The following is a 27,689-nucleotide window of genomic DNA, read 5'->3' as shown; positions in this document are numbered from 1 at the left end:
AAGAAAAAATGAGACATTCAGTAATTATTGAACAAAATTCTTTTCTGAACTCAAAAATATATGCAATATACAAATTGCGAATTTCTTTCCACTGGATTCCTTGTAGAGATGGTATGTTGATTAATATTATAATCAAAGTGTCAGAATTAGGAAGAGAATTAATAGATCATGAAAATGAGCATGGAAATAAACAAACAATGAAGTCACTGCTGGGTGGTATATGAAGCGATTGTAATAATTGTGTCATTATTCTACAATAATGAATAATGTTGGAATTGAAACAACAAAAAATTCAACACTTCTTTTCTTACAATGCAATGAAAGCAATAATCATTTTATAGCATGCATGATTGGAAAAAGCAGTCTTTTAATATGACATACAGTGAAGACTAACCTTTTTGCAAATATGTAAGAAGTTCATAAATTCAAAATGTAGCGTTTGTTGAATTTGCAACAAAAATGGTTATAATTTGAATTATCTTTTGCACACACTCAACAGAAGAGGAGCTTAAAGATTGTTAGAATATTTTTAAAAAATGTTTCCAGTTTTATTGTATTACAGTCAATATCCATGATAAATTAGAATTATTGGTTTAAACAACAAAAATTGTCATTAACAACTGAACTGAAATATAAGATATCAAATGCACTTACTGTATGGACGAGTAAACAAATGCTTACTGTTGTCAATAGTCTCAGGAACAATAAGATACTCAAGTTATTCCACTGAACAGTAATCAGCTGATGATGAATATCTTTGTGTCGCTTCATGTGCACTGTTTTGTGTGAACATTGACTTCAAGAAAATTGAGATATTTACATGAATTAGGAATAGATTGGTAATTAGGTGTTAAGGATCTTATTTAAGATTCGACTTTTTAAATAGTTGATAGAATTGCTGAGCAAAACACACTTCAGACATCATGCAATAAATGAGATAAGTGATTGTGAGAAATGAAGTTCAGTCACTTCAATAACTTCAGTCCGGAACAAGACTTGAATCAGTAATGTCGTTTATTACGCTGTTGCAAGAGAGGTGTGGTGTCCACTGTCCACAAGGCACACACACACACTGAATTTAACGAGTACACAATATTTATGTAATTCGTTTCTCTTCCCTCCTCCCATTGCTCCTTCACTGTTTACAACTATTTCTAATCTAAATCGGCTGTTTATTTCTGAACTCATCCAGCTTCGTCCCTGACAAAATGTTTATCTCTGGCCTCATAAGGCCGTTTGACCACCTCCCTCTGTGGTCTTATTGTTATTTATCCTTCTTCACTGCCATCTGTTTCCGTGCTAACCATAGCATAATTTCCTTTTTTTCTTTATTTACACCTAGCCTTATGACCTTTTGATGGTGTTTTTTTTGTTCCTGTTGAAGCAGGAAACAGATGCTTGTAACTGTTTGTACAGGCATATCTAGCTTAACCTACACCCCCTCCCCTCACCTTAACTATTTGTCTATAACATCTACCATTATTTGCAGACACATTTCATTCTTGTATGCACATTTTAGCTAATACAAAAGCAATAATATATTTCATTCACATAGTTTTCATTCTTGTTAACTCGGCTCTTGGCTGAAACAATTATACACTGGTGCGAGTTCATTTACCTTGAATAAACAATTATGATTGCAGAAGTAACACTGCTTTATATATATCCCACAGTGATAAATATGCAAAATCAAATTTCAAATGAATGCACTTGGATATTTTCACAGCAGTTCAATCTCACATTCAATATAAATAGGTGAGTGGAAAATGAAAAACAAATTTCACACAATTCATAAACTGATTAATAATTAAAAATTGATAAATAAAAGGAATTGGCATTTGTTTATTTAACTGAACAAGAAATGTATTTTTTTCTCCTCATTTTTATAGCACTGGAGCATCAAGTTCTATGTGCTGTTTTAACTCAGCTCTTCAGAACAAAAGAAAATCAATGAATATCATTACTTTGTATATTTCATCTGTATGACTGCAGCATTCTTAAATATTTTCCAACGAATATTGATTGAGTGGAATTAGATACATTCTGTTATTAGTGACCTGAATAAAATAAACAGCAAATACTGTGATTATTGGAATGAATAACAGATGGAAGCATATCTAATTTTGAATTGAAAGGCAATTCAATTGATTCTTAGATATGTTCTAATCAACATTCAGAGCTGCTCTGACACAACTCTGTGCAAGGTGGGAATTGAAACTGTACCTCCTGGTCTGGTAACAGAGATACTATCAGAGCTGCACAACATTCCTTCATAACGTTCCCAACCAGGCTGGGCAGCTCTATAATCACATGCTCACTGTGGTCAGTCAAGTGAAAATTAATCAGATGTTTATTGTGATAATTGGATTGGAATTAAATGGATGGATCCTATGTGTAATATACTTAAAATTAAATAGTAATTTACAATAATGATGGGAGTTAACAGATGTCTTAATTAAATATGACTTTTATGATAATTTGTGGAATGACAACTTGATAGATTTGTGTGATTACTGTAAATTGATAAATAAAAATGAATACAATCCTTCTAGATGTTCATAATAGTTTCTCATTTTATGAAATGCAACGTAATTTTTTTTGTTCTACACGTAAATTGGAACAAAATGATGGTCAGTCAATGGGACTATTCAGCTGAAGACAACTTTCATTCTTTCTGAAAATGTCTGATTTCTAAGAAGTCACCATTTCCCGTGATTGTTTAATGAAACAAGAAAGATGTCAATCCTTTTTTTGTGTACTTCAAAAAAATTCATCAGAATTTAAATAATTTTGCACAAGAAAAATATTCAACTATTATTGTGATTAGAAGCACAATAAATGTTAACATTGAAGTGAATGACAATCAAATCATTTCAGAAATATTTCCAAGTTTAAAATGAAAAGCAATATTCACAATGATTGAGAGATTCTACATTGCTAAGTCCTTGCAATAGTTATTATATGGAACCATAATTCCACATTTACATCCTTTACTAAATTGAACAATTATTCGATATAGAACATAGAACATAGAACAATACAGCACAGAACAGGCCCTTCGGCCCACGATGTTGTGCCGAACTTCTATCCTAGATTAAGCACCCATCCATGTACCTATCCAAATGCCGCTTAAAGGTCGCCAATGAATCTGACTCTACCACTCCCACGGGCAGCGCATTCCATGCCCCCACCACTCTCTGGGTGAAGAACCCACCCCTGACATCTCCCCTATACCTTCCACCCTTCACCTTAAATTTATGTCCCCTTGTAACACTCTGTTGTACCCGGGGAAAAAGTTTCTGACTGTCTACTCTATCTATTCCTCTGATCATCTTATAAACCTCTATCAAGTCACCCCTCATCCTTCGCCGTTCCAACGAGAAAAGGCCGAGAACTCTCAACCTATCCTCGTATGACCTACTCTCCATTCCAGGCAACATCCTGGTAAATCTTCTCTGCACCCTCTTCAAAGCTTCCACATCTTTCCTAAAGTGAGGCGACCAGAACTGCACACAGTACTCCAAATGTGGCCTAACCAAAGTCCTGTACAGCTGCAACATCACCTCACGACTCTTGAATTCAATCCCTCTGCTAATGAACGATAATACTCCATAGGCCTTCTTACAAACTCTATCCACCTGAGTGGCAACCTTCAAAGATCTATGTACATAGACCCCAAGATCCCTCTGTTCCTCCACCTGACCAAGAACCCTACCATTAACCCTGTATTCCGCATTCTTATTTGTTCTTCCAAAATGGACAACTTCACACTTGGCAGGGTTGAACTCCATCTGCCACTCCTCAGCCCAGCTCTGCATCATATCTAAGTCCCTCTGCAGCCGACAACAGCCCTCCTCACTGTCCACAACTCCACCTATCTTTGTATCATCTGCAAATTTACTGACCCACCCTTCGACTCCCTCATCTAAGTCATTAATAAAAATTACAAACAGCAGAGGACCCAGAACTGATCCCTGCGGAACTCCACTTGTAACTGGACTCCATGCTGAATATTTACCATCTACCACCACTCTCTGACTTCGACCGGTTAGCCAGTTTTCTATCCAATTGGCCAAATTTCCCTCTATCCCATGCCTCCTGACTTTCCGCATAAGCCTACCATGGGGAACCTTATCAAATGCCTTACTAAAATCCATGTACACTACATCCACTGCTCTACCCTCATCCACATGCTTGTTCACCTCCTCGAAGAATTCAATAAGACTTGTAAGGCAAGACCTACCCTTCACAAATCCGTGCTGGCTGTCCCTAATCAAGCAGTGCCGTTCCAGATACTCGTAAATCCTATCCCTCAGTACCCTTTCCATTACTTTGCCTACCACAGAAGTAAGACTAACTGGCCTGTAATTCCCGGGGTTATCCCTATTCCCTTTTTTGAACAGGGGCACAACATTCGCTACTCTCCAGTCCCCTGGTACCACCCCCGTTGCCAGTGAAGACGAGAAGATCATTGCCAACGGTACTGCAATTTCCTCTCTTGCTTCCCACATAATCCTAGGATATATCCCGTCAGGCCCGGGGGACTTGTCTATCCTCAAGTTGTTCAAAATGTCCAACACATCTTCCTTCCTAACAGATATCTCTTCTAGCTTATCAGTCCGTTTCACACTCTCCTCTTCAACAATACAGTCCCTCTCGTTCGTAAATACTGAAGAGAAGTACTTGTTCAAGACCTCTCCTATCTCTTCCGACTCAATACACAGTCTCCCACCACTGTCCTTGATCGGACCTACCCTCGTTCTCGTCATTCTCAGGTTTCTCACATACGCATAGAATGCCTTGGGGTTATCCTTGATCCTATCCGCCAGGGATTTTTCATGCCCTCTCTTAGCTCTCCTAATCCCTTTCTTCAGGTCCCTTCTGGCTATCCTGTATCCCTCCACTGCTCTGTCTGAACCTTGTTTCCTCAACCTTATGTAAGCCTCCTTCTTCCTCTTTACTAGACATTCAACCTCCCTCGTCAACCAAGGCTCCCTCACACGACCATTTCTTTCCTGCCTGATCGGTACATACATATCAAGGACACGTCGTATCTGCTCCTTGAAAAAGTCCCACATTTCCACCACATCCTTCCCTGACAGCCTATGCTCCCAACGTATGCTCCTCAAATCCTGTCTTACAGCATCGTAATTTCCCTACCCCCAATTGTAAAAACTTCCTTGTTGTGCGCACCTATCCCTCTCCATAACCAAGGTGAAAGTGACAGAATTGTGGTCGCCATCACCAAAATGTTCACCCACTAACAAGCCCACCACTTGTCCCGGTTCATTACCGAGTACCAAATCCAATATGGCCTCCCCTCTGGTTGGACAATCTACATACTGCGTTAGAAAAGCTTCCTGGACACACTGCACAAACACCGCCCCATCCAATCTACTTGATCTAAAGAGCTTCCAATCAATATTTGGGAAGTTGAAGTCGCCCATGACTACGACCCTGTGGCTTCTGCACCTTTACAAAATCTGTTTCCCAATCTGTTTCTCCACATCTTTGCTGCTATTGGGGGGCCTATAATAAACACCCAACAAGGTGACTGCACCTTTCCTATTTCTGACTTCAGCCCATACTACCTCCAGAGGCAGATCTCCCTCAAACTTCCTTTCTGCAGCCGTTATACCATTTCTAATTAGCAATGCCACCCCCCCTCCTTTTTTACCACCCTCCCTAATCTTACTGAAACATCTGTAACCAGGAACCTCCAACAGCCATTCCTGTCCCTCATCTATCCATGTTTCCGTGATGGCTACAACATCGTAGTCCCAGGTACCGATCCATGCCTTAAGTTCACCCACCTTATTTCTGATACTCCTTGCATTGAAGTATACGCACTTGAGCCCATCTCTGTGTCCGTAAGTAGTCCCTGTCAGTGCTACCTTCTCCACAGCCTCCCTACAGTCTTGGACATCCTGACACACAGCTAGCTTACTTGCTGGACTACAAGTCCGGATCCCATCCCCCTGCCAAATTAGTTTAAACCCCCCCGAAGAGTGCTAGCAAACCTACCCCCCAGGATATTGGTGCCCTTCTGGTTCAGGTGCAACCCGTCCTGTTTATACAGGTCCCACCTTCCCCAGAATGCAGTCCAATTGTCCAAATATCTGAAGCCCTCCCTCCTACACCATCCTTGCAGCCACGTGTTCAACTGCACTCTCTCCCTATTCTTTGCCTCTCTGTCACGTGGCACCGGCAACAACCCAGAGATGACGACTCTGTCTGTCCTAGCTTTTAGCTTCCAGCCTAACTCCTTGAGCTCTTGAATGACCTCCCCGCCCCTCTTCCTACCTATGTCGTTGGTGCCAATGTGTACCACGACTTCTGGCTGCACACCCTCCCCCTTAAGGATTCTGAAGACACGGTCCGAGACGTCTCGGACCCTAGCACCCGGGAGGCAACAAACCATCCGAGAGTCTCGCCCATGTCCACAGAACCGCCTGTCCGTCCCTCTAACTAGAGAGTCCCCTATAACTAGCGCTCTCTTCTTCTCCCCCTTTCCCTTCTGAATCTCAGAGCCACAGACCCCTTCACTGCAGCTTACACCTGCAAGGCTGTCCCCCCCAACAGTTTCCAAAGCTGCATACTTATTTTTTAGGGGAACGACTACAGGGGAACCCTGCACTGCCTGTTTCTTCCCCTTCCCACCTCTAACTGTTACCCAGCAACATATTGATTTTAAAACTACTATTAATAAAGTTAAGAATAATGAGGTATCTCATCTTACTATTCCACTGAGTAATGTGCAGAAATGAAGAGAAATATTGCAGTGTAAAGTAACTGGTGTTCTCTGAATATCAATGACTGTGACCTTTCAAATGAGCAAAAGTCAGATATTTACAAAGGATGTCACAAGGGCAGTTATTGGTCTTTTCTGGGTGTATTGGCCCGACCAAACAGGTTTTTATATTGTAGCATTTACAATAAGAAATATGGAAAATATTAAAAACACATTAACTTAGACTTCGTAACAAGCACAAAGTGCTGTGTAATTATTATAATTGTTAATTGTTTCTAGAATATTGATAGATAAATTAACTTAATATTTTGAAAGCACTTTGCTCTGACATCGATTACGTAATAATTAAGATTGATAAACAGAAAATTAATATATAAAAAGTCTTTTTAATAATTCTAAAAAAATACTCAGCAACAATTGACACAGTTCAACACTGGGTTTTTTTGTTGAGTCATGTTTATTTTTTTAATTTTTATCGTGATAAATGTTTAGACATCTATGTCAGAATAAGGAAGAAAATAATTAGACCAGGAAAGTGAGTACTATTGTGAACAAAAGGTCGAGTTAATGACATTTGCTACAGAAAATTATTTTGCTCAAAATGACTGATAATTACATGATTATTGTTCATTGACAACTAATGCTGGAAGTAAAAGAAACAATTCTAACATTTCCAAAGCAGTTTTTTTTTCTTACAATGAAATTAAAATACAAATCATTTTAGAGGTCACATGATTTGAAAAAGTGTCATTTAATGTGATATTTGAGATGAAGAATCGTTCTTTTTCCCCCAGTGTAGTCTTTTCAATAATTTAAAATTTAGTCTTATTTGAGCTAAAGAACAAATGGGTGTACCTACATTGTTTTCTTGCATACAAAAGAAGTAAAGTCAACAACATTTTTAAGTTTCGTAGAGTTAATTAGCAAAATGCATTGAAGCTATCATGCATGAAGTGAGATAAGTGAGAGAGAGAGACAAATTAAATGTTCAAATGAACATGTCGATATTTTGAAAGCATATCAATCTTATGAATTATGAATAGGTGGATGGAAAATAAAAACAAATTCCTGACAATTCAAGAATGAATAGTAATAAGAAATTTAATTTGTTCAAAGCACATAACAATATTTAGATGAATTGCAATATTTAGTCACAATTCTAGTTGGTCAACTGACCAATGAATACTATGAAGTTGCTGAATAGGAATTTTGACTGTTTATTTTTTCACCTTTATGATACTGGAGAATAAGTATTTATGTGCTTGAAATGTCTGAACTAGGTTCTTTCAAACAGAGAAAAAAAAATCAGTATCATTTCTTCGACTCTTCCAAATTTAAGATTGCAATATTCTCAATTACTTTTTCAAGGAATGTTGAACTAGCAGAATTAGATGCATCGTTTTATCAGTGACCTGAAGAAAATAAGTAATAGATATGGTGATGATTGAAATGCACAGCAGATTGAAGTATATTTCATGTTGTTTTGAAAAGTAGTTCAATCTATTCTCAGGTATTTTCTCATGAATATTTGGAGCTGCTCTGACACATCTCTGCTGAAGGTGGGAATTGAAATCATTCCTCCTGATCTTGTCGTAGAGACACTGTCAGAGCTCCACACGGACCCTTCATAATGTCCCCACCCCGGAAGGGTAGGACCATAGTCACATGCTTACTGTGGCAACACAAATGAAAACGAATCAGATGTTTATTGTAATAATTTGTACGGGAATTAATTACATATTTACTGTGTGTAATGAACTGACAAAATGAATTAGTATTTACAGTAATGATGTAACAAAGCAATAATGACTTTAATTAAATATGAATCTCATGATGATCCATGAGAGGAAAAAATGCCTAATCATTTGATCATTGTAAACTGATGAACAAAAATCAATAAAATAAGTCCATATGTTCAAAGCAAGTTTTCACAGAATGAAAGGAAAATTCAAATGTTTTTTGCAACATAAATGAATAGGAAAATAAATTAATTAGTCACACAATGCAACTATTCATCTGAAGACAACTTTCCTTCTTTCCAGAAATGTTCACTTCCCAAAGTTCAAAATGTACTGTGACTATTTCATGAAACAATAGTGATGTTAGTTCCTTTTGTTGTACTTCAAAACGTCACAAGAATTTTAAATGATTTTGTTCCATGAAAAATGATTAACTTGTACCGTGTTTATAAATACAGTAAATGTTAACATGTAAGCGAAACATAATTAAATCAATTCAACTTTTGCTCAGGTTAAAATAAAAAGATATTTACAACACACACTGCAAATCTTTACATTATTTCATGTATGAGCCATAATTCCACAGATATACCCTGAACTATATTGAACAATGATTAGATAATAGCAGTAATTGGATTGTCCAAATTCTATCAGTTAATTTAAGAATACTGAGAAATCTTAGTTGATTATTTCACTGAACAATGTGGAGAAATGACTAGGAATTATTCTAATGAAAAGTAATTACAGTTCTCTGAACGCTTCAGGCTGAGATTACCGTGATCATTCAAATGAGCAATCATCAAATATTTACAATGAGGCATTGAATGGGAAGTCATTGGTTCCATTATGGGATCGTTCAACTGAGAAGTAAATTGATTTTTATATTGTAGTGTTCATACTCAGAAACAATTGATGCAATTGAAATGCGATTCTCACTATTTGTTAGAAAGACTAACTCCAATAACTGTACAATTATTGTAATGGCAGTGACTGGAAAAATAACATTATAATCTGTAAAAATAAATTGATTTAATATTCTAAAACACTTTGCTGTGATGATGATTGGATATTCATGAATATCGGTAAACTGAGGAATACAATATAATAGCTAGCTTTATGGATTCACAAAAATGAGCAATTCAGTTATTATTCAGCAGAATTGTTTTTGGGTCAAACATGCAGGATTACAAGAATGCCACGTTACCATCCATTGGTTTGCTTCTTGAGACGTACTTTTAATTTATATACTTTTGTTCATAACCAATGTTTAGACATTCCTGTCAGAAGTAGGAAGTTAATAAGTAGATAGTGAAAGTGCGTATGACAGTGAACGTAAGATACAGGGAGCTTCCATAATTTTGTGATGATTGTACATTGATAAATAACTTTGGAGTAAAAAAAGTAAATCAGCATGTTCAAAACAGTTTTTTTGCTCATAACAAATTGAAAATTAAAAAAATCCTTCTGCAGTGCACATGATTTGAAAACACATCAGTCACTAGTCAAAAAAAATACCAGTCACAGAAAACATCGGCTCGAGACAATAAGGCCCTTATGAAGAGTATTCTATTCAACAGTAATTCGAGGACCTTGAACATTTGTGGGCGGCATGGTGGCACAGTGGCACAGTGGTTAGCACTGCTGCCTCACAGCGCCAGATACCCAGGTTCAATTCCCGCCTCAGGCGACTCTCTGTGTTGAGTTTCCACATTCTCCCTGTGTCTGCGTGGGTTTCCTCCCACACTCCAAAGATGTGCAGGTCAGGTGAATTGGCCATGCTAAATTACCCGTAGTGTTAGGTAAGGGGTAGATGTAGGGGTATGGGTGGGTTGCGCTTCGGCGGGGCGGTGTGGACTTGTTGGGCCAAAGGGCCTGTTTCCACACTGTAAGTAATCTAATCTAATCTTCATGCCATTCTTGCAAAGAACACTTAATTATTCCTGAAGTTTTATTATCGTAAATATTTCAACATTTGGATCAGAACTAGGAAGATAATGAGAAACTATTCACATGAGTATTTTCGTGAGTGAAAGTCAAAATAAATTTACAGTGCCAAGTTTCACTATTTTGTCTGAATAAACAGATAAAGATTTTTTATGTGCGAGCTCAAAATGTTTTCAAGTACAGTTGTACCAAGCCAAAATACATTATTTTATTTTGCAATACTTCAAGGGGATTGGAAATCTATGTATGCTGATGTTAGCGTCCTTGCTCATTTGGAATAAAGCATTTTTATTAGGTTTAGCGAAATATGTCGTGTGCAATTACTGAAGTGAAATTTCAGAAATCAAGTGCATTTATTGGATGGAACTGCTCACCAAATATTTACTGTGATTCTTGTTCTCAGGAACAATAAAATATTTACTCAGGCTTTTCTCTTGAGCAGTAATTAGATGACCAGGAAGACATTTGTGTGGTTGTGTGTGCCGTGTTCAGTGAGCATTTTTTTTTCAATTACAATTGTATTATAATAATATTGGAAGGGTTTAATAATCGTGTGTTAAAGATCTTAATTAAAGTCATATTTTCTTTTAAAAATTACAATTCCTTTGTGCAACAATAATTTGGAGATGTCGGTGTTGGACGAGGGTGCATCCAAGGAACAGGAGAATCGACGTTTCAGGCATAAGCCCTTCTTCCTGTTCTTTTGATGCTGCCTGACCTGCTGCGCTTTTCTAGCAACACATTTTCAGCTCTGCAGTCCTCACTTTCTCCCTGTTGGACTAGGGTGGACAAAGTTAAAAATCACATGACATCAGGTTATAGTCCAACATGTTTATTTGGAAGCACTAGCTTTCAAGGCTATGGCTCTGCATCTGGTGATCTGGTCTCTTAGGAGACACACTACTAGAGCTACACAAGTGCCTTTCATTATCGTCCCAACAAGGAAGGTTGGGCTTATAATCAATTGGGATTACTCAAATGAAAACTAACCAGTGTTCATTCCGATAATTGGGCTTGGAATTAATTAGACTTTTTCTGTGTCATGGACTGAGAATGTACTAGTAATTCACGATAATAATTGTACTAAGCACATATGCTCTCACTTACATATTAATATCAGGATAATTGGAAGAAAGATAAATCGACATATTGTAAATTCATAAAAAATACAACTGTTGAATATGTTTAAAGCAGTTTTTCTTATAAAGAAAAAGATAATGAGAATGTTTAGCAGTCAGACGGAATCGGAAGAAAAGATCATTCACTGTGACTATTCAGCTGCAGACATCTTCTCTTCCTTCCACAAATATATAACTTGCAACAATTCCAATTGATAAAGGAAAGAGCAAACACCTGTAAATTCTATTTTTGTGTTTACAAAAAATGTCACAAATTTAAATTTTTTTAGATTTAAAATATTTAAATCTTACTGTGATCAGAATTACAATAAATCTTTGTGTTGAAGAAAAATATACTCAAATCAAATCAAAATAAACATCGATATTCACAATAATTGGGAGAGTGAACACCGCAATATCTTTCCATCACTTGATGTACTGAGCCATAATTCCACTTTTCTATCCCTTTCTTGATTGATCAGTGGTTAGATATTAGCAATAACTAAAATTATAAATATGCTGTCAGTGAACTGAAGGTAATTGAGAAACTTCCCATTGCTGTTTGTTCGAAATAAACAGTAATTATTGGTGAAATGTCATTAGATATCTCTTAATCGATGAGGCTGTGATTACTTTGATTGTTGAAATGAGTAGTATTCCAATATTTCCAATGAGCATTGGATGGAAAATCGATGCTTTTTGGTGTAGACCTGATTTTTTTTATTGTAGTATTGGCAGTAATAATCAATGGATTAAATTATGGTGTGCATCACACCTGACTGAATATTTTCAAGTTTTCTAACAGGTTTCTAGTCCAATCTTCAGTTTAAAAAGGGTAATTTTGGCTCAGCACATCAGTAACTGCAAACATTTTCAACACATCTCCAAAGTTATTAATATTATAATTTTAAAAAATCAAAAAATTACCTCTGTAAATGTCATTAACTCTATCTTTAGATTATACTCAAGTTCGTTCTCTACTTATTTTCTTCCTATTTCTGACACCAGTGGCTAAATATTGATTAGATTAAATGTCATATGAGTGAGATATTAGTTTTCTCTCAAAAATCTGTGCAGCACAGGAATGCTGAACATAATGCAAAAGAAACTCATCCCTTCTGCCGACCCTTGATCCATATCCATCCAAATTATCTAAATGAACATTAAATAGCCTTAATGTATCTGCCTCCACCACCAACCCTTGAAGTTCATTCCAGACACCTGCCACTCCCTGTGTAAAAAATAATTGCCCCTCACATGCCCCTTGAACTCCCCCCACCCCCCAAGCCTGAAATGCTTGCCTCATAGTTTTGACGGTTCAATTCTGGGAAGAAACTTCCTGACTGACAACTCTACCTATGTATCTCATGATTGTACAGACTTCAATCAATTCTTCCCCACAGCCACCGCCACTCCACAAAAAAGCAGCGTCTCCAAATCCAGGCAGCATCCTGGTAAATGCCCTCTGTACCCTCTCCAAATCCTCCATATTCTTCCTGTAATGTGGCGAACAGAAGTAAATAAATACTTTAAGTATGCTTTAACCAAAATCTTATGAAGTTGCAACATGATATCCTGACTCTTGTAACCAGTTCCCTGATGAATAAAGGCCAGCATGCCATTTGCCTTCCTTACCACCCGATCTACTTGCATGGACACTTTCAGGGAGCCATGGTCTTGAATGCCAAGATACCTTTGAACAACAAAGCTGTTCAGGGTCCTGCCATTGACTATCTACTTTTCCTTAACATTTGAGCTCCCAAAGTGAGACACCTCACACTTGTATGGATTAAGTTTACCTTTAATTTCTCTGCCCATAGCTGCAGTTTATCTTTTTCTCCTGCTGCATTCTTCGACAACCTTCTGCATTTTAGTGCAGGTGCGAATACTTTGTATCATCTGCAAGCTTATTAACTCACCCAATTAGATTTTAATTCATGTGTCTTCTATATATTTGTATCATAACCAGAAGGGTTCCAGTACAGATCCCTGTGGAAAAAAGACAGAAAATGAGGGAAATGCAGAATTCTTGAATAAATGAGGTTTTTTCAATTACAAAACAATTCTGATGAATATCTCTGAAGGTGTGATTTTTGTTTTAAATTAACCCAATATTTTAATTCTCAGTTTACTGATCTTAATGAATATCCCGTACAAACTGCTTTGAATATATTGAATCATTTTACGTGTTGAGTTCTGATATTAATTATTATTTAATTGTCATTTCAACTCTCACACCATCATGAGATTCACATTTTAGTTGAATCCATTATTTCTTAGTGCCAGTATCATAATGAAATATTAACATTCTTTTCAGGTCAACACACCTGTAATCAACCAAAGTTTTCTCACTCCACACTCATAGTAACTATCTCATTCTCTTATATTTGAATTCTCATATTAATGGAACAATTATTAATTAGCCTTATCAATTAAGAGATGGCTAATTATTTTTCACTTCAATATTTCAGTTTTTTCCGATATACTGCCCAATTACATTGCAATAAGGATTTTCTTATCAACCTTAAATTTGGTTTCAGCCATTTTAAAACTAATTATTGCTAATGTCTAACTGGTAATCATTGTTTGAATGCAATATATCCAGCTGTCGATGTGGAACAATGGCTCAATACATCAACTGACAAACAATATTGCACTCTCCAATCTCTTAATCTGAGCAAAATAATTTTCAGTGTGGAAGCTTAGTTAGAGTGAATTGGCTGTGAGCAAAAATACATTCTGAAGAAGGGTCACTGGACCCAAAGTATTAACACTGAATGCTTCCCACAGATGCTGCCAGACCTGCTGAGTTGTTTTCCAGCAATTACTGATTTTGTTTCTGAGTTCCAGCATCCACAGTTTTTTGCGTTCTTGTACTGATTGTATTTCACTTCAATGCTAACATTTCTATATTTCTGATTATTACAAAAGAGCTAACTATTTTTCACATTAAACATTATTTAAATTTCACGTGTTTCTTGTGTACACAAACCTGAATTAACAAATGTTTGCTCTATTCTTTTACAATAAATCTTGAATTCTTAGAAATCACAATTTTGTGAAACTAAAGAAAGTTGTCTTTCGCTGAGTAGTCACATTGAATGGCCAATGCTTTATTTCCAATTCATGTGCGTTACAAAGGAGGTCAATGTTAATTTATGTATATGAATAACTGCTTCAAACATATTGACTTATTTGATTATCATGAGACTTATATTTATTTAAGATCATTGTCGCTTCGTTCCATCATTCTTTTTATCCATTACACAATGGAACTGTCTAATACAATCCCAGTCCAATTATCATGATAAATATCTGAGCAGTTTTCCCTGTGAGTAACCACAGTAAGTATGTGATTATAGTCCTGCCCTTCCTGCATGGGAACATTATGGAGGGCTCTGGTAATGCCTGTACTAATAGACCAGGAGGCAGGCGTTCAATTCCTACCTTAAACCGAGATGTGTCAAAGCACCTCAGAGTTGATTAGAAAATATCTAAGTGTCAATTGAATTACTTTTCAATCCAACATTTTCTCAACTTGTATCTGTTGTTGATTATAATGGTCACAATATCTTGAATTTATTTGCTTCAGGTCACTGATTAAAGTATGAATGTTATTAAGGTGAGGGGGAAAGTTTTAAAAGGGATCTGAGGGGGAACTCTTTTCACAACGTGTGTTTGGCATATTGAGATGAGATGTGAGAGGAAAGTCAGCAGCTGGTACAATTACAACATCTAAAAGACTTTCGGACAGTTACATGGATAGAAAACATCCAGAGGGATATGGGACAAACACAGGAAAATGGGACTAGTTTAGTTTCGGAAACCTGGCCAGAATGCCAAGTTGGGCTGAATGGCCTGATTTCATGCTGTATCAGTCTAACTTTCTACAATTCAAACTTGACTGTGATGGGTAAAGGAAAGCAAAAATGGGTGTTAATTCTACTTTGTGTCCATGAAAAAGTGACATGAATTTTAAATAATTTTGTCACATGAAATAGTTCACTCTTATTGTGACTAGAAATACAATGAATGCGAACATTAAAGTGAAATATAATTGAATTAATTCAACTGTGTTTCCATGGTTAAAATAAAAATTGATTTTCACAATGATTGTGAGTTTGTACACGGCAATATATTCACATCAGTTCACGTACTGAGCTATTATTGCACATTTATACCCCTTACTGAACTGAACAATAGTTACATATTAGCAACACATAGATTTTTGAAAATATATCAGTGCACTTCAAGGAAGGAGATATTTAATGTTGCTATATGACTGTGCAATGTGTAGACATGAACAGCAATCATTGCAGTGAAAAGTAATTACAGTTCTCTGAACTTATAAGGCTGAGATTACTGTGATTATTCAAATGAGCAAAAGTCAGTTTTCAAAGCATGCTGGATGCAAAATCATTGGTTCCACTGTGGGATACTTGACCTGAAATCAATAGTATTGTTACAATGGATTAAATGAAACAATGGATTAAATTAAAATATGGATCTGACTAGACATGTTAGAAAGACAAACAAATTATTCTGTAATTATTATAAGGATAATGAATTCATAATATATGTTGTAATCAGAACAAATAAGTTGACTCAACATTTTAAAAGCCCTTTGCTCTGATGTTGATTAGACATCATTAAGATCGGTAAACTGAAGACTAAAATATAACAGCTGGATTGATGGATTGAGGACAATAAATGAGCCATTCGGTAATTATTGAAAAGAAATGACTTTTGCTCAAAATGCAGACAGTACAGAAGGAATGGATTTCATTCAATTAGTTTACATGTAGAAACGTATGTTTTTAAATTATTTAATTTAATCCTGATCGATGTTCAAACATTTGTGTCTGAATTAGGAAGAAAATAAGGAGATAACGAAAGTTAATATCAGAGTGACCACAAGATACAGTCCATGACATTTGATAGAAAAAGGAATTTGCATAATTTTGTAATTATTGAACGTTGATAAACAATTAACTCCTCAGGTACTGAAGCAGTCTAACCCCAAGAACAACAAGATCTAGACAATATCCAGGTTTGGGCTGACAAGGGGCAAGTAACATACATGCCACACAAATGCAGGCTGCGACCATCACGTATAAGAAATGACCTAACCACCATCACTTGACATTCAATGCTGTTACCATTACTGAACACCCACTATCAACATTATCCTGGGGATAATCATTGATCAGAAACTGAATTGGTCTCACCACACAAATACAGAGGCTACAGGAGTAATTCAACTCCTGGCTCCTGAAAGCCTGCCCTACAGCTACCAGGCACAAGTCAGGAGTGTGATGGAATACTCCCCACTTGCCTGGATTAGTGCAGCCCTAACAACACTCAAGGAACCCATGGCCACTTCCATCTCGAAGGACAAAGGCAGCAGCTAGATGGAAATACAACGACCTTCAAGTTCCCCTCCAAGTTACTAACCCAACCTGACTTGGGAATACATTGCCATTCCTTCACTGTCGGTGGGTGAATGTCCTGGAAATCCCCACCCCAATGGCATCGTGGGTCAACCCACAGCAGGTAGACTGCAGCAGTTCAAGAAGACAGCTCAGCACCAATTTCTCAAGGGTAACTAGGGACGGGTAATAAATGCTGGGCCCAGCCAGTGACACACACATCACATTAAATAAATATTAAAATAACGTCTGCAAGATCAAAACAGCTCCAACGCTGTCCTAGCTGCAATCTCTGCCTCTTCTTATTGACAAAGATAAAAGGTTACCTTGCTCAACTTTCTCATCAGTACAGTATTCCCCCCAGCCCTCTCTTATACCAACCAGCAGCATTTCCATCACCAGCAGCAACTCCACTTCAAATATTTTGTCAGTAACTTTTCATTAACTGGTTACTTCAATTACAATGCAATCTCTACAAACAGACCAAGTACCTTTTCGGCAACAACACATTTTCTCACAACTTTCCTTGATCTCTCTCTGCCATTCTTTTTGGTTATATGAGGTAGGGAGGGATAGGATCACCACAGTGATGTAAGATATATGTAACACAGTGAGACAGGAAAGCTAGTATGGCTCACGTTGACTCTTAGAGCCCACACAGTGGAACAACGCATTCACTGCATAATAAACACAACACAACATTTCAACCCGGCGTGACAGTAATAAAATGTGGATCGGTTGGACAGGCTGGATTTGTTTCAGCCAGAGTTTGGGAGAGTGAGGGGTGACATGACTGAAGTGTCTAAGATCCTGAATGGTTTGTTAAGGAGGATGTGGAAAGGATGTTTCCTCTTGTGGGTCATACGTGAACTCAAGAGAACTGCTTTAAAATTAGATTTACCCTTTCAGGACAGAGATGAGGAGATTTATTTCCTCCCAGAGGGCTGTGCAACTTTGGAACTCTCTGCCCCAGAAGGTGTGCTCAATGAATATTTTTAAGACACAGGTTGATAGGTTCTTGTTAAGGGACGTTGGGGGAAGATGGAACACAAATCACTAACAGATCAGGCCTGGCCTTATTGAATGATGGAGTGGACTTGAGGGGCTGAAACTTCACCTTCTGCTTCTTTCTCACATGACACAGGACTAAGAGCTTTGTTGAAAATTCATTCACTGGATGTAGGTGCCACTGGCTATGGGCAGCATTTATTACCCAGAGGGCAGGTAAGAGTCAACCACATTGCTGTGGGTCAGGGGTCACATGTAGACTAGATCAGGTAAGGATGGCAGCTTCATTCCCTAAAGGACATCAGTGACCGAGATGGGTTTTTCCTGACAATCGAGAATAATTTCATCAATAGACTCATAATTCTAGATGATTATTGAATTCAAACTGCTGAAACTGACTGACCATGTGGCTGTCAGTGACTCCAACACAAGTGAATGGAAACCTTGCTCAGAGTCTGGTTCTGGAACATTCAATACAACCAGGAAATGGAAAGTGAATACTTAACTGAAAACAAGGCCACTGTTCTGTTAGAGACAAAATCATTCAATGTTCAGTTACTGAACATTACTGACTCACAGAATATGCGAACCTGCAGAATCACAGTAATAGGGAAAAGTAAACAACATTCTTGGCAAAGACATAATGAACCAACTGCTTGTATAAAAACAGCTCAGAACAAAGGGGCTGAATCCTCCACAAAATGACAAATCAGATTTGTAGATAGAGATTGGAAATCTTTAGAAAAAACCCTTCCCTGCTGATGGTGTGTGCTAGAAACCATTCTCAGTGTGATCTGCCATTTATTTCCCCCCACAAAAGGAGGTGTGTTGCTCACTTACAGACTGACTTACAGACAAAGGAAACCTGATCAGGGACTCGCAGGTTAATTAAGCTATTAGTGACAGTCCACTGCACAGAACAAGAGCTCAGACCACAACAGATTCTAGTGAAACCAACAGTGCAATGAAAATGGTGAATTGGTCTTTATAATCATGCAGCCACTCTCAAACAAATAATCCCAGTCAACTTCTCAACATTTAAAACTATTAATATCAATGAATATATATTTACTGCCATTCCTAATTTCCTCCAAAAAAGTATCTGATTATTCTCTTCAAAATATATTTTAAATGGTGTATTCCAAATCACAATTCATTTTCAATTATTCTTAGTATAAAACAACTTGCAAACTAAAATTGTTTTCATGTCAATAATGACACTGGAAACTTTGTTATGTAGTTTAACCATATTTCTAAATATTGTTTTGGTTCATTATTGCAGTGAAGCTAAAATTAAAGTCTATTTATTTTCTCTGATATCCTTCCATTAATTTATTCCCTAATAACAATGCCCATGTTGTAATGGGTGACAAACATTAAATAAAATTGAATTTTCATTGCAAGAACTTGTACAAATAATCACATATTATTCAGTTCATTCATTGTCGTTGACTATCAGTTATTTTCATTGTATGATCACGTTAAATTCACTTAAATAATCATAGTAGAATTTTCACCTCTATAGATATGTAAAGTAAATGTCAAATTATTAATATTTCAAGTAAAACCAAATTTACATTTTGCTCTGTTTTATTCCAGGAATGACAGGATGTGTTACATTATTATGGGAAACAGGAACAAGTGAAGGTGGTGGCTCTCAGACGTGAGGCCTTAAAGCCAAAGGGCCAGGTGGTAGTTACAGTGGGGGAGGTACCTAGTGCCCCGCTCTCCTCAGAAGGCAGTGAGGATGGTGACACTGACTGGAACGGGTTAGATGACAAAGCGCCCACGTATGGACAGAGGGACGACAATGGGTGGGATGACCCACTGCCCTATAAGGCCCAGAAGGCCCTCTCTATGGCACCACTGGGCATCAAAGCTCAACTTAAACAGTAGGGAGCAACAAAGGGAACTGACAGAAACCAAACCTGAACCGTTCACCCACTGAATAACAGATGTTGGTGAATGAACACCCAGCCTGATAGAGAAATGGTAATAATGGGCCTTATTGGGACAATATGGATGAATTAGGAGAGGTACACAGTCTCACCGAAGATGATGTATGGACCCTCCCTCGGCCCAAGATGCCCTGAAGTGTACAGCAGAAACTGTACCTGCAATGAGAGGATGGGGTGCGAGACGGTTCCCCCCAGTGCACAGCTGATGAGTGCCTCCAGGCATTTACAGATATTACAGGGACACACTGGGGAGGGGACAGGCTGAATGGGCTAAAATAACCTTGGTGTCTCAGGGAACCAAGGGTAATATCGAGGATCATACAGAGAGGAAGCCTGAGGTGTGTAAGGACTATGGGGGATTACCACACCCCAAACTGTGATGATGATATCGGTTTGATGCATTTAAAAGATGACATGGGACCCTATTTAACTGTAATTATAAACATGGGACTCTCAGTGGGAGATAATTCTAACCACATTCTGAATTGGACCATGAGAGCTGAGGCAAACACAGAAACACAGGGGAATAGCTGCAGTACAGGGAGGGTAATCAGACCCACAATGTTACAAGGGAAGCAGGAAAGAGCACATCGACAAGGAATGTAGGCAGAGAGAGGGAGATAGGTGTTCATATTGTGAGTGGCCTGTATTCATGTCGATATATGCATAGCCCATGAATATTCATTGACGTGCTGTTAAGGGGCCAACACTTGCATGATTCTAACACCGGAGCATCTTTGTCAGTTACCGATAAGGATTTACCCCTCACCCCCTCAATTACTAAAATGAGAGCAGTCGGAGAGGGAACCTAGGAAGGTGGATGAAGCAAACCTGTCCCGATGTAGACCAGGAGTATGACAAAACGTATTCAGATATGGAGGTGTGACACTCAAGAAGGGACCATTCTGGGAGTTGTTCCTATTTTTTCTAAAATGGCAACTATTGACATCAACACCCGAATTTAAACATGGGGATGCTCCGGCCAGGACTGGGACAGAAAGAAAAGGAGAGGCAAATTCTCTGGAGTAGCTACATTGCAGGGAGACTGGGACAGTCAGAGAATCTGGTGGGTTATAGCTCGGACCCACTCAGCGGTCTGTGTAAATCAAACAGGATAGTGGGTTGTTATCTATCGACTCTGTAGAGATCGAGGGCCCTCTCATTCCCCACACAAATGGGATCTCATCAAAGCTGGGGCTGAAGAGGCAGTAATTGTGACAGTGATAGATTGACAGAAGCTGGAAATAGTCTGGGTCAATACCTGTGGACATTGAATGGCAGAAGAGAGTGGTGTTTACTGACCGAGGAGAACAGTCCACCAGGATACTATTACCTCGGGGATCCCGCAATATTCCAGTATATCCCACCGATGTGTGTTTGATGGATTTCGTCACACTGATCTTACCAACACCTCATCACCTCAAGCAGTGAGAAAGAACATATCCAGATATTATACAGAGTATTGGATCAGGTTAGCCAGGCCAGGCTTAAAATTAACACACAGAGAGTGAAACTGGGAAGGTAGGGAGAGACAGAACGGGGATATCACATTGGGGAGATCAAATCAGGAAGGGAGAGGGAACAGACCCAGCGGGAACAAAAACTATGATTATAAAACTATCCACCCGCACACCGTACAGGGATCAGGCAAACTTTAGGATTGTTTAATTATTGTGGGAATTTTGTGAGGAATTATCCAGAAATAGAGAACCATCACGAGCCCTGGCAGAAGCGCGGACATTAAGCAGGGGTGAGGGGGGCAAAATGCACGCAGTCAGCATGCCTTTGGTATAGTTCATGACTGGGCTCGGTGAAGGTATATCACCCTGTCTGTGGACCACATTGAGCATGAAGAACAGGTCAGAGAGTTATTGGAAGCAGCTAACTTTCCCAGTGAAGCAGCAATAATGAAGATTAGAGCTGACAGGAAAGTAGAAACGCCACACCAACAGGGTAGTTGGTGAGCATGGGTGAGCATATTTACTGAAACAGTGCAGACATTTGAGGAGGATGCAGTGGCAGTAGCTACAGAAGCGAGAAAGGAAAGTTTAAAGACATTTCCAGAAACAGTCCCATAGCAGGAGAAACAGGAATGGGAAAAGGGTGGGGCAGTAATAGGACATAGGATGATCCAGCAGTGCCACTGTATAAGACAAACATTATTAAAAACATATCATGGGCTGGCCCATATTGAGCAGGATAAAATGCAATATCGAATGATCAACTACAGGGGTGTTCTGGAACAAGAAGGTTTTGTCGAAGGGGTGTAGTCTGTACACAGTGTGAGCCAGGGAAAACAATCAGGATAAAATGGAGGCAGCCGAAGGGACCCAGGGACTCAGGGGAACAATTACAGATGGATTTTACCTACACCCCCATCTCAATCCCAGGGAAGGAAATCCTGCTGGGTCTTAATAAACAGGTTTACTCAGAGGGTGGAAGCATTCCCCTGCAGGTTCTGACCAAGGGACACATGTTCCAGGAAACGAAGTTAAGCAGCTCTGTGGCCTGTTTGGTACTGAGCAGAAATCCCATCTCACACACCACCCCCAGAGCTCAGGGACAGAAGAAGGAATGAAGCAGACACTGAAAGCTAGTCTGACTAAGGCCCTGACAGAGACAGGCCGGGATGGGTTAGGGTACTCCCCACAATCCTAATGAAACTGACGTCACCCCCAGCAAAGGGAACTGAGCAATCCCCCTTTGAATTAGTGACCGGATGGACTATGCAGCTGCCAGAGGGTATGGTAGTGGGAGGGCAGGAGATGTACAATGGCAAGGATAGGGTGAAACAATTTGTGAAAGAACTGACAAAGCGACTGCAAGAGCTGAGAGGGGAAGTTGCAGACGGACAGATAATCAGAGACTGAGAGTCCTGGGCACAACCCTGTTAAACTGCCTCCTGCTCCCATTGTCTCACTACTTCCCCTCCATATGAGCATAGGTAAGTGAATCCCCCATTCACTGAAAGAAGAACCCTTCTGCCTTAATCTCTTCCCATCAACACATAATCGTGGACAATACGATAATCAGTTTCTGTAATCCATCACACATTATCACAGGACATTGGCATTCATCAAGCTTTGTAAATTCATAATTACCTGCTTTAAACTATGTAATGACAATCACCCATGTGACTGATATGCCTTTGTCTAATTCTTATTAAATATACTGTCTCTGTGGGTAAGGCAGAGATTCATGAAGAAGAGTCTGTACAAGTAGACACTCGGCAACTTTAGAGATGCTTTGAAATTCTTGCCAGCTGTCCAATAATAAAGCCACTGCTGTTGTGCAGAAAACTTGTGTCGTCTGGATTTGTGGAACAAAACAGACATTAACAAGGAAGGATATGAGTGATCTTCAGGGTGTGGAGTACAGACTTACTGGAGTGGTTCACTGATGATGAAAATGCAGTCACTGGATTGATTTGAAGAGATTGCTATTTTCATGGAAGTAAATAAGTTAAATACATTTTTGATAAAGCTGTATAAGATTATAACACACCGAGATATAACAGACAAAAATATCTGTATTCGATAGATGATGGCACAAGAATTAAGATCAGATATGAGATTTTGAGACAGCAGGAGATGAGCAAGTGTTTCTGCTGACTGTATTGGCTGGAAATATGCAGAACATGCTGCCTATTATGGTGGTGCAGGGAGAGAAGATGAATGATTGATAAAAACAATTAGATCAGTTCTGAGGGAAATAAACTTGCAGAGTTTGGGAGACATATGGGGAATGAGAATGTGAGATTCTGCTACAGAGCGCCAGCTTGGATTTGATGGGCCTCTTTCTGTGCTACAATGCATTTTAATTGGACTTGCTTAACTTGCTCTGGTCACCGATTAAATTGTCATTGAGGTAAATCGGCTCAATGTTCCTACTCAGACCAAGACAGGCTGTCCCTCCACAGCAGGAGATAATGTTTACTGTTTTATACTTGGTTCTGGGGTGGGGGAGGGGAGGGGAGGGGGGGTGTAACGGTGTGTATAACACTCTGCCAGCATTTATCTGAAATGGCAAAACACCAGTGCAGGCACACTAGGGACCGACTCTGGAAACGTGGGGAATGCCAGAAGGGAATTCTTTACCCATCCCACCTAGAAATTAGCCAAACCCGTCAGACTGGGGAGAAGCTGTTCACCTGCTCTGTGTGAAGGGATTCACTCAGGCATCCATCCTGCTGAGACACCAATGAATTTACTCATAACCACAAGTTGAAGGATCTTTTTCTCTTGTTCACGCCAAGTAATGAACAATGGTTTTGGCAGCTCATAACGTTTTGCACATAGAGATCTTAGCTTTGGAAATGTTCACAACATTGTTGAACATGTACAGATTCACACTGGGTAGAGATTTTTATTTTCCTTTATTCATTCACAGGATGAGGGTGTCGCTGGCCCGGCAGCATTTACTGCCCATCCCTAATTGCCCAGAGGGCAGGTAAGAGTCGACCACATTGCTGTGGGTCTGAGGTCACAATGTTGGCCAGACCAGGTAAGGATGGCAGCTTCCTTCCTGAAAGGGCATTACTGAACCAGATGGGTTTTTCTGGCAATCGATTAATGGTCATTATTAAACTCTTAAATTCCAGAAATTTTATTAATTGAATTCAAATCCCCCGCATCTGCTGCAGCAGGCTTTGAACCCAGGTCTCCAGAACGTTATCTGGGGCTTTGGATTAACTGTCTCGTGACAATACCACTCGGCCAATCCTTCCCCACATCGCTGTCCACCTGCACAGAGTGAACAGTGATTTTCTGGTTCATCAGAACAGGGTAATCACACCTACGTTTGCTGAATAATTGCAGGAGTTGGATGTTGATGGTCTATTGACATCCATCTCTGAACCATGTATTCTGGGGTTTGTTTCTATTGTCTTGTTATCTTTTGGGGATAAAAACAGTTTCAATTAACTTTCTATTAAATGCATGGCAATCAAGTCGATCCCATAACTCTCAGACAGATTAGTTTCTGTAGAAGGGCTCTCCATCTCCCCGATCTCCTCCATCCTCAACTCCAACAGTACAATAATCTCACAGAGTCTCTTTGTGACTATTAATGAGACAATGTGATCAGCTGCTTCTTTCCCTACTCCTATGTCAAGTTGGTTCTTAATCTCCCCTTGCTGCAGTTATGATCCTGCATCATTGTACAGTGATGCTCGCAATTCATTTCTTGGCCAATCAGTGTTCATGATACTGCATGTAGCTTCTTACATATATGGCTTACAGTGCAAGAGTTTAGCCCTTTCCTTCCACCAACAGCAGTAGAATTGTACTCCAACAAAACTTACAGAATCACGGCCCAGCATATTCCCCAACTTGCCTCTTACCATCAAACCAGAGGATCAATCCTCATTCAACTGAGAGAATTCAGGAGGGCATGTCAGTAACAGCAGCATGAATACCTAAAAATGAGGTGTTAACCTGATGAAGTTACCAGAGGACTACTTGTGTTCCAAGCAGCACAAGCAGAAAGTGATAGACAGGCAAAGCAATCCAGGAAACAACAGATCTAAGATCTGCAGTCCAGCCACATCCAGTTGTGAATGAAGTCAGAGCACACCTGGAGTTCTGAGGACAGTTCTCTTCAAGATATTAACCAACAAGAATGTCAGACTGGATTAATTACCATAAAACTCAAGTCCGTTTGATATTCATATATTTACAATCAGTGTTCAATTCACCAAATGTAGCTGAAGGTGAAGATAATCTTCAAGTGATTGTAACAGTGGAGACATCTGAATACTTGATCAGCAACTTAAAGCCTGTTGTGTTTAGATAGTAATAATTTTAAAGAGATTTTTAAAAAGTAAGGTAACTTGGGTGTAACGGAAGAAGTTGATTGGTAGGTAGCTGATAATCTTGTTTTCATCTGAAGTCAATTTAGGTTTAGTTAACAAATAGACACATGGTAGGGAATCCCAGCCCCATGGAGTGCACATCCAGTTCCAAGTGGGAAAACCAGGACACTTCTTGTCTGAGCGACAACCACAAGAACACGGAGGTGACATGGGAAATGTCAGGAACACTTGTTTGACTGCAGTTAAAGTACTGCACATACTTCTGATCCCCTTATTCCAGGGTTAATGTGATCACACCAGAGGGTACAGAGGAGATTGATCAGAATGTTTCTACAATTGGAAAATTTGTGCTCTGAGAAAAAATTGGATAGGCTGGGGATGATTTCCGAGGAGGATGAGCTGAGATTTAATTGAAGTGATAAAATGCTGAGGAATCCAGATCGAGTGGATAGGAAGGAGCTATTCATTAACTGTGAGGTCAGAAACTGGAGGATTTAGATTGAAACTAATTCCCAGAAAGAAGGGAGGGAAGAATTCATTTCACTCGGAGATGGTGGGGAGCAGGAACGCATTGATGGGGTGGCAGAGGCAGTAACCAGCATCACATTAGAACAAAAGGACATGGATGTAACTGAGATGCTGGAACATGCAGGGCTGTGGACTAAAGTCTGCAGAATGGGATCATTGTGATTTATTTAACATTTCTCCAGAATATTAAAGTCAAGTCCAATTTGAGAATTTATGAACATCATCCGACCTGAATTCCAAATGTCAGAATAAATTTATCAGAAAGTTACAGCACAGATCGAGGCCACTTGGCCTATCCTGCATGTGTTGGCTGTAATAGAATGACCCAGGCTTTTTAGCGTTCTGTACTCACCAACGAGAGCAGCAATTTCAGACTGTGTACTCTGCCCTCTATGTTGTTATAATCTGTTTTTTAAATATATTTATTTGACAGCTTGTTTCCTTGTTTCTTTCCAAGCCCTAACTCCATTCGCTGTGGCCTTGAGGGACTACCATTTCTACTGTTTAATCTCTCCTGCCTTCCCCCATGTGACAGACTGTCTTTTTATCCTTGTCTCACCCCCACCTTGCTCACAACTCATTACGTTTCTGATGGTTCCCAGACCTCTGTGACTTCACTGCGCCCCCTGGGTCAGTGGCACGAGTTTTGAATTCTCTTCCTCATGAGATAATTGGAAATCTTTCTGGCTGCAGTTTCCCCCAGATTTTATTTTGAAAAAAAAGAGGATTAGCGTCAGAGACATGTATTTGTGAGCCTTCATCCACAATCCTGAGCACTTAGACATAATATGTGACCCTCCCACAGATGTGCCGGTTTGATGGGTTGGCCGTGCTAGCGTGGCCTGTAGTGCGTAGGTTAGGTGGGTTGGGTTAGCCATGCTAAATGTGGGGTTATGGAGGTAGGGTGGGACAGCAGTTCATTGCAGACTCGATGGACTGGATAGTCTCTTTGTGCGCCTAAGGGATTCTGTAATTCTAACTAGTTGTGATTGTTGTAACATTTTCCTAAATCCAGGTTCATTCAACTCAGGTACACATGCTGCCTTTTGTGTTTCTGTGGGTGCTCACTCAATCCTTTCCTTCTGTTTAACATCAATTTCACACTGTATGTGAGGGTGGGAAAGAATGTGTAAATATAAATACTCCAACCGAAACCCCTCACAAGTCAGGAACTGTTTCTGCTACTAGCATCACTCACAACAGGAAAATAAAGGTTCAGTCACAACTCTGACAGAAACACAGAGGTTATAATCACCAGGAAAGGCTTAACAGCTTAAAACTTTTAAGAAAAGAGAAGGCTGAGAGGCAACCTGGTACAAGTAGGAAGCTTTGTGTCTGTGTTTCAGAGATTGAAGTTGAAATCATTGGGTTGGAAGCATGTTTCATTGCCCCGGGTCATCAA

General features: G+C 39.1%; 1 long non-coding RNA gene across 3 annotated transcripts in view; it reads right to left on the bottom strand.

The window, feature by feature from the left end:
* Positions 1-1,818: 1,818 nt before the first annotated feature.
* LOC140468639 (uncharacterized) overlaps positions 1,819-27,689 on the bottom strand; it is a 59,562-nt gene continuing 33,691 nt past the window's right edge. The window contains exons 6-7 of one of the 3 annotated variants that reach the window (XR_011955778.1): positions 13,472-13,541; positions 1,819-2,057 (exon numbers count right to left, since the gene is read on the bottom strand). This is a non-coding gene — a long non-coding RNA (uncharacterized lncRNA). Of the gene's footprint in view, positions 2,058-7,952; positions 9,351-13,356; positions 13,542-27,689 lie in introns of those variants that run through there. The other 2 variants (XR_011955776.1, XR_011955775.1) reach the window with 2 other exon arrangements.

This window comes from Chiloscyllium punctatum, chromosome 47 (assembly GCF_047496795.1).
Source record: "Chiloscyllium punctatum isolate Juve2018m chromosome 47, sChiPun1.3, whole genome shotgun sequence".
Classification (NCBI taxonomy): domain Eukaryota; kingdom Metazoa; phylum Chordata; class Chondrichthyes; order Orectolobiformes; family Hemiscylliidae; genus Chiloscyllium; species Chiloscyllium punctatum.
Note: the sequence above shows the minus strand (reverse complement) of the source record. Positions and strands in the feature narration are given on the sequence as shown.